The sequence below is a fragment of the Cupressus sempervirens genome, chromosome 11 (assembly GCF_028749045.1).
Source record: "Cupressus sempervirens isolate cs-2001-9-10 chromosome 11, ASM2874904v1, whole genome shotgun sequence".
In the NCBI taxonomy this organism is placed as follows: Eukaryota; Viridiplantae; Streptophyta; class Pinopsida; order Cupressales; family Cupressaceae; genus Cupressus; species Cupressus sempervirens.
This window is the reverse complement of record NC_143128.1, coordinates 562490732-562497319: the sequence shown is the minus strand read 5'-3', so window position 1 is coordinate 562497319 and position 6588 is coordinate 562490732. Positions and strand designations below refer to the sequence as shown.

Genomic DNA, 6588 nt, shown 5'->3' with positions numbered 1-6588 from the left:
TTAACTAATTAAGGTCAAGACCTAGGCAGTAAGAAAATGGACGAGAATGTTGTTGTTGCAAAGTTAATAGATTTGGATACTTTTGGAGATTCTTTGACCATTGGGTCATGGATGGAAGACTGTGGCGATATGGAATTTGCAAAAACATCACCTAACTCCTCAGCTTGTATAGGACTAGAGGCTCTAGACCATTGATGTCAAAAACCAGGAGCAGAAGGCTATAACACATGAGGAGCACACTCTTCAATCAAATCCAGTGATTTTTGACATTGAAAATGATACTCCCGCTGCAAGACAAAACACTTTCATGCGAATGGAGGGTTTTTCAGGTGGGGAATGAATTGTTGAAGTCAAACCTCACTAGAGAATCAGATTTTCAATAGCTAATGGATTCAGCTACGCATGAGAAGTCTTTTACAAGATCAAATGATAAACAAAATAAAATTTGTTTGGCCCCAGGAAGTAATAATAATGATCATGATCCTTTTGCCAACAACACCCATGGTGTCTGTTTGGCACTTGTTTCTGATGGATTGCCTCTAGATTTCAAAAAATCTCTTAATTACAAAGAGTTTGAGGATTCTCTGCTGAATAAGATGGAGTCCCACGTGGAGGAATTGATGGAGGATCTGCAACGAAAAGGCCCTCCAACCTCCTGCATCATCACTGATACATTTTTTTTGTTTGTCTATGCATAGCTATGATATTTGGAATTCCACACGTCTCCTTCTGGACAGAGCCGATGTTGGTATTTTGCATTTATTATCATTGGGACCTTCTTATCAGAAACGGCCATCATCCCTTTAAAGTGGACAAAAGTGAGCTAATAAACTATATTCCTGGAACTCCAGCTCTGAAATTAATGGAACTTCCTTCATATCTGTAAGAGCAGGATGTATCAACTCTGGTGCACAAATTATATACCAAGCATTACGTTCTGCCCATGCTGTGGATTGGATTATTTCCAACACGCTAGAGGAGTTGGAGAAGAAAAAAATTGAAGAGCTAAAGTCTCAGTTAGGAATCTCATTTTGTTCATTGGGTCCATTGCTTCAACCAAAAGGCGAGGTGGGGGCAAGCATGTGGGCTAAGTCTGACTGCAGGAGCTGGCTTGACAACAAGCCCAACAACTCTATTCTCTACATCTCATTTGGGAGTTATGCACATGTATCCAAAGCCCAAATTCATGAAATGGCCATGGGATTGTTGTAGAGCAAGCAACCATTCATTTGGGTTCTTCGTCCTGATATTGTGGCCTCTAATGTACAAGACTTACTGCTAGATGAATTTGTGGAAAAGTGCAAAGATCAGGGTTTGGTTGTTGAGTGGGTTTCTCAGTTGGATATATTGTCTCACTCTGATATTGGTGGGTTTCTCACACATTGTGGTTGGAATTCAATCATGGAAAGCCTCTGGTTGGGAGTTCCAATGCTAGCTTTTCCTCTTCTCACAAACCAGTATAGCAATTGCAGGCTCATTGTCAAGCAATGAGGAGTGGCAATGACTTTGGGTCACATTGCTAGGAGTTGCAACAACTTGAGGTCTAATCTCGTGCTCTTCCAAGAGATTGCCCTCACAGTAACAGAGTTTATGAATATAGATGGAGAAGAGGGGAAAAGGCTTAGGTGTAACATTGTGCATGTTAGAGAAGTTGTGAAAAAAAAAGCAATGATGAATGGAGAGTCATAATGGCTCAGTTTCTGAGAACCCACAACTTGCTGGCAATGACCACAAACAAAACACGTGAATTGAACAAGCATGGGCAAAGGAATGATTGATGTACCAAAAACTTGACCTCCCCCAGTTAGCGACATTCACTTGATAGGAGTAATCAAGCATGATAACTAGTTGACAGAACACTTGGATTCCCAACCAGCAACATGTTTGATCTCCAATAGCATATAAACCAACTCATGCGTGATCCCCAATTTCATAGTGATGAGAAAAACTTGGTGATCTACTCTTCAAATTTTTTTTTAATTTTTTTTTTTATCAAGGGTGACACTGCATGTGAATTGTTTGACACAATGTATTAACCTTCAATTCGTAATATGGAGGAGATGTTATATATTGGTAGTGATAGAACACTCCAAACTAGCCCATGGCAAGTTTAGATTCAGGCATCCATGGAAGTAACAGGTGAAAGCAGGAGGCATGTTTTATCACATGGCCTACTGTGTACTCGCCTAGCATGATTGTATTCACTCCCTACATGAGAAATCCAACTTTAGCCAATTTGAATTCACAAAGCCATGGTTTTATAAAGTGGGCATGGAGGCAACGAAAGTTATGCATGAATTGAGTGAGAGCATAAAATGCATGAAGAAATGTCCTCCACAATCCATGATAACTGAAATGAGCATTATGAAAAATCAGTGCATATTGACATTACAATACCTCACTTAATGAAGGAGAGAAGAACAATGGTGATATGAAGATGCAGCTAAAAGTACATGCAATGTGGCAAATGATGGTGAACCATTTGCCACCTTTCCTTCACTTGTGATTGAGATGGTAGGCAGATTGGAGCATCTTGTAGATAGTATACATGAACTTGGGAAGGTCACTGTATTTGAACTTTAGCTCACATATAATCTATTAGAGGGATCAATAAGGATCGATTATTCAATCATATCCTCAAAATATCTAAGGTTCAAGTTTCAAAGCATATAGGTTAATTTTCTTGAGGTTAATTAACCTTCCAAAATTACATATTTTGGAGGTGGTTATTAACCACGAAGAGGTAGTTATTAACCTCTATGTCTATTTAAGGACATCTTTTGGCTTTGTAAAAGGACTTTTTGGTTTCAGAAAAAGGGAGCACTATGCTAAAATTTTGATTAGGAGTTGATATTTGGAAAGTATGTACAAATTTTGTCTTTGTAATTAGAAATTCCTCTTAGGTTCTTGGTGCAAGAAAATAAAGGAATGTGCAATTTGAGTTCTCTTCTTCCAAATCTAAATTGTTAGAAATCTTGATTCTCTTTGTAGTGAGCATTCTCACGATATGGTGTAGATGTTTATGAATATGTGGATCAGCATTGTGCTAGTAATAGTTTTCAAGCGTAGATCTTGATTGTTGTTATTAGCGGTTTTAATTTAGTAGTTCAAGAAAGCCTTGGAGTCGTGTGGTGCATTCGTCATCATGAGCTTTCTCACCTTTTAGTTTTAGATTCTTTATTCGAAAAGCTTCAAAATTATATCATATGAGGGAGCTGCCCCTCTAAACGCAGAGGAAGGTTGCATATCAAGGGCCTATCCAACTGTTGTGAACGGTTTGTCACACACTTTGTTGGGCAAACTCTATCGTGACAAATCTGTTTACCAAAAATTAGTAATTTATAATTATTAGTTATTTATAAAGAATTTTATATATGTTACTAATTAATATTTATTATTTTCTAATTTATTGAACATTTAAATTTAAAGTGATCTTTAAATTATTTGAAAACAAAACAATTGACCATCCTTTTTTTTCTCAAAATGTAAAATGAAAGACGTCATTAAAAAAATTACATGAAGGGCCAACCATCAAACCCTACTAGATTTTGGTTTTTGATAATTGATTTTTTTAAAAGAAAAAAAATAGTATAATAGTGATTTTTCTTTTACTAGTTTTTTAATTTTTCAAATAAAAGAATACTCTTCTTCTAATAAGACCTACATATTTAAATATCTACAAGATTATTAAGCAAATTAGAATTTACTTTTACTGCAAGGGCAACCGTCAAACCCTACTAGATTTTGGTTTTTGATAATTGATTTTTTTTGAAGAAAAAAATAATATAATAGTGATTTTTCTTAGAGATTTAAAAGCACTTTAATTAGCTTTTTAATTTTTCAAATAAAAGAATACTCTTCTTCTAATAAGACCTACATATTTAAATATCTACCAGATTATTAAACAAATTAGAATTGACTTTTACTTTAAAAGTTTAAATGATTTGTATTATAAAACTACAAACATAATAGAAATGTTCTTGAAAAGAATTAGACATTCTATTTATATTAGATTTTAAGTTTAAATGATTCTTATAAAAAAAAATACAAACAAATATAATAGATTTTTATTTTAAAAATTAACTTTTCAAAAGCAAAAGAAAATACAATAGAAAATACTAGTTTTTCAAATAGAATGAAGTGTTCTATATAATAGTATCAATAGAATATGCCAAAAAGTATTGATTGTCAATATAAAATAAAATCAAGCATTACAAAGTATTTTAGTTGAAAAAATATTTATGAATTTGTTTTATTTTGACATTTCCATATGGCATCTTATAAAATAATAAAACTGAAAGTATGCCTCAAAATAATAGAGTATGGTCATTTCGAAATAATAGGGTGACACATAGTAATAACGCTAATAATATTCATGGTGTAATCCTAACCTTAAACATAACCTAAATTGTAATACCCCATCTAATAAGAAAAAATAGATATATTAAATAGATATTCCAAATATTTATAAGAATTTAATAAATAAGTAAATCAGTAAAATTAAATAATATATAGAGAGAGAGATTTTTAAATAGTTAATAATAAATAAATCAATCAATCAATATATTATTTAAAAGAATAATATCAATTAATATTATAATTGATTAACTAATTAAATAAATAAATATAATACAAATTAATCACTTTATAAACTAAATCCTAAAAAAATCTCACTAGCCAAAAGTCATGATGCATTACATATGGGTGATATAAATAACATGGCAGGAGAGTTTTGAAAGGACGCAAAAAAAACATTAAAGAAATTTTTTTTACCAAAATGGAGAGTACCATAAAGGAGCATAATAAAGACATGGCAAGTCATAAAGTAAAGAAGTATTAAAAGATTCGTATTTTTTAAAAACTATATGAAAATATCTTATTTATTTCTTAGTAAATAGAGTTCTAATTTTTTTCTTTATTAAATGAAGAATGTGTGTGTGTGTGTGTGTGTGTGTGTGTGTGTGTGTGTGTGTGTGTGTGTGTGTGTGTGTACATATGTGTGTGTGTGTGTGTGTGTGTGTGTATATATATATACACACATATATATACATATATATACACACACATATATATATACATATATATACATACATCTGTGTGTGTGTGTGTGTGTGTGTGTGTACAATATGTATATATATATATATAGAGGAATTGTTAAATTAATAATGTATTGATGTTGTTATGTATTGATATTTGATAATGACTATTATGAATTATTTATAATGGAAAGATTGATCTAAGTATAACTTAGTGAAGGACATTCATTGTGTATGTCATTGAATGAGTCAAGGTTATCACTTCATGTATTTTGTATCACAAATGGGTTCATTCCCATTTGGAAATTATGATGAAGCTAATGACAAACTCTTATTGTCAATATCAAAGTTAGGTGTTACTACCTGTTTAGCTAACACAATAGAGATGGGTCTACTTTTGGTATTAGAGATAGGTAGTATACCTATTTGGCCAACTATTAAGGAAAGGTTTATGTTTTGGTATCAGAGATAATTATTATACCTATTTGAATAATTATTAAGGAAAGATTTATGCGTTGGTATCAGAGATAGGTATCATACTTATTTGGCCAATGTTTAAGGAACGACATGTATGTTGGTATCAAAGATAGGTATTATACATATTTGGCCAAACATCAAGAGATGTTGTTATGTATGGGTGTGTATGGGTGCTTCCACCTATCAATGTACTAAGTAAATATAATGATAGAATATTCTAATGGTGTCAAACTATACATATGTGAACCTTAAAGGGTGTATTGTAGAAAAGATGGTTGAATAACTACAAGTTAGGTAACCTAATCTAGAGACGTCTTTAAGGTTGGGTTAGGATAAAGGGTAGAATAGTAAAATATATTTTCTTATTGTATAAATTCTAACATTGGCTTTGCAGGTATTAGTGTCCTAGTTAGTGGGGACATTACATAAACCCAACCCAAACCCTAACCCCATCTATTATATAGCCTTTAAACAATAGAATCATAATAAATATCTCAAGCATAAACATCATTTTAACCATTACCCTAGGTAAACCCTAATCCTAGAGTTAGGAGTATGATAAGTTCTTCATAATCTCCCAAAATAATTAGGATTTAAAATTAGGATAGGGTTCTTTAATAAAGCCAACTCAAATTAGGGGGTGTATTTAGAGAGAAGAGAAGGAGAGAGATATATATTAGGAGTGTATCTAGAGCTCAAGGAGATATTTATAGATTAGGGGGTGTGGCTAGAGAGAAGGGAGAGAGGGAGAGAGATTAGGGGTGTGTCTACAGAGCAATGAGGGATAGAGATAGATTAGGGGGTGTATCTAGATAGCAGGAAGAGAGAGAGGGAGATAATGGGCCATATATTGAGATTAGAGAGAGAGAGAGAGAGAGAGAGAGAGAGAGAGAGAGAGATTAGGGGGTGTATCTAAAGAGAAGTGAGAGAGAGGGAGAGAGAGAGATTAGGGGTGTATCTAGAGAGCATAATGGGAGAGAGAGATTAGTGGGTGTATCTAGAGAGAGAGAGAGAGAGAGAGAGAGAGAGAGAGAGAGAGAGAGAGAGAGAGAGAGAGAGAGATTAGGGGTGTATC

At 33.2% G+C, this 6588-nt stretch overlaps 1 pseudogene; it reads left to right on the top strand.

The window, feature by feature from the left end:
• The first annotated feature begins 386 nt into the window (after nucleotides 1-386).
• Nucleotides 387-1689, top strand: LOC149530878 (UDP-glycosyltransferase 86A1 pseudogene; annotated as a pseudogene).
• The last annotated feature ends 4899 nt before the right edge of the window (nucleotides 1690-6588 follow it).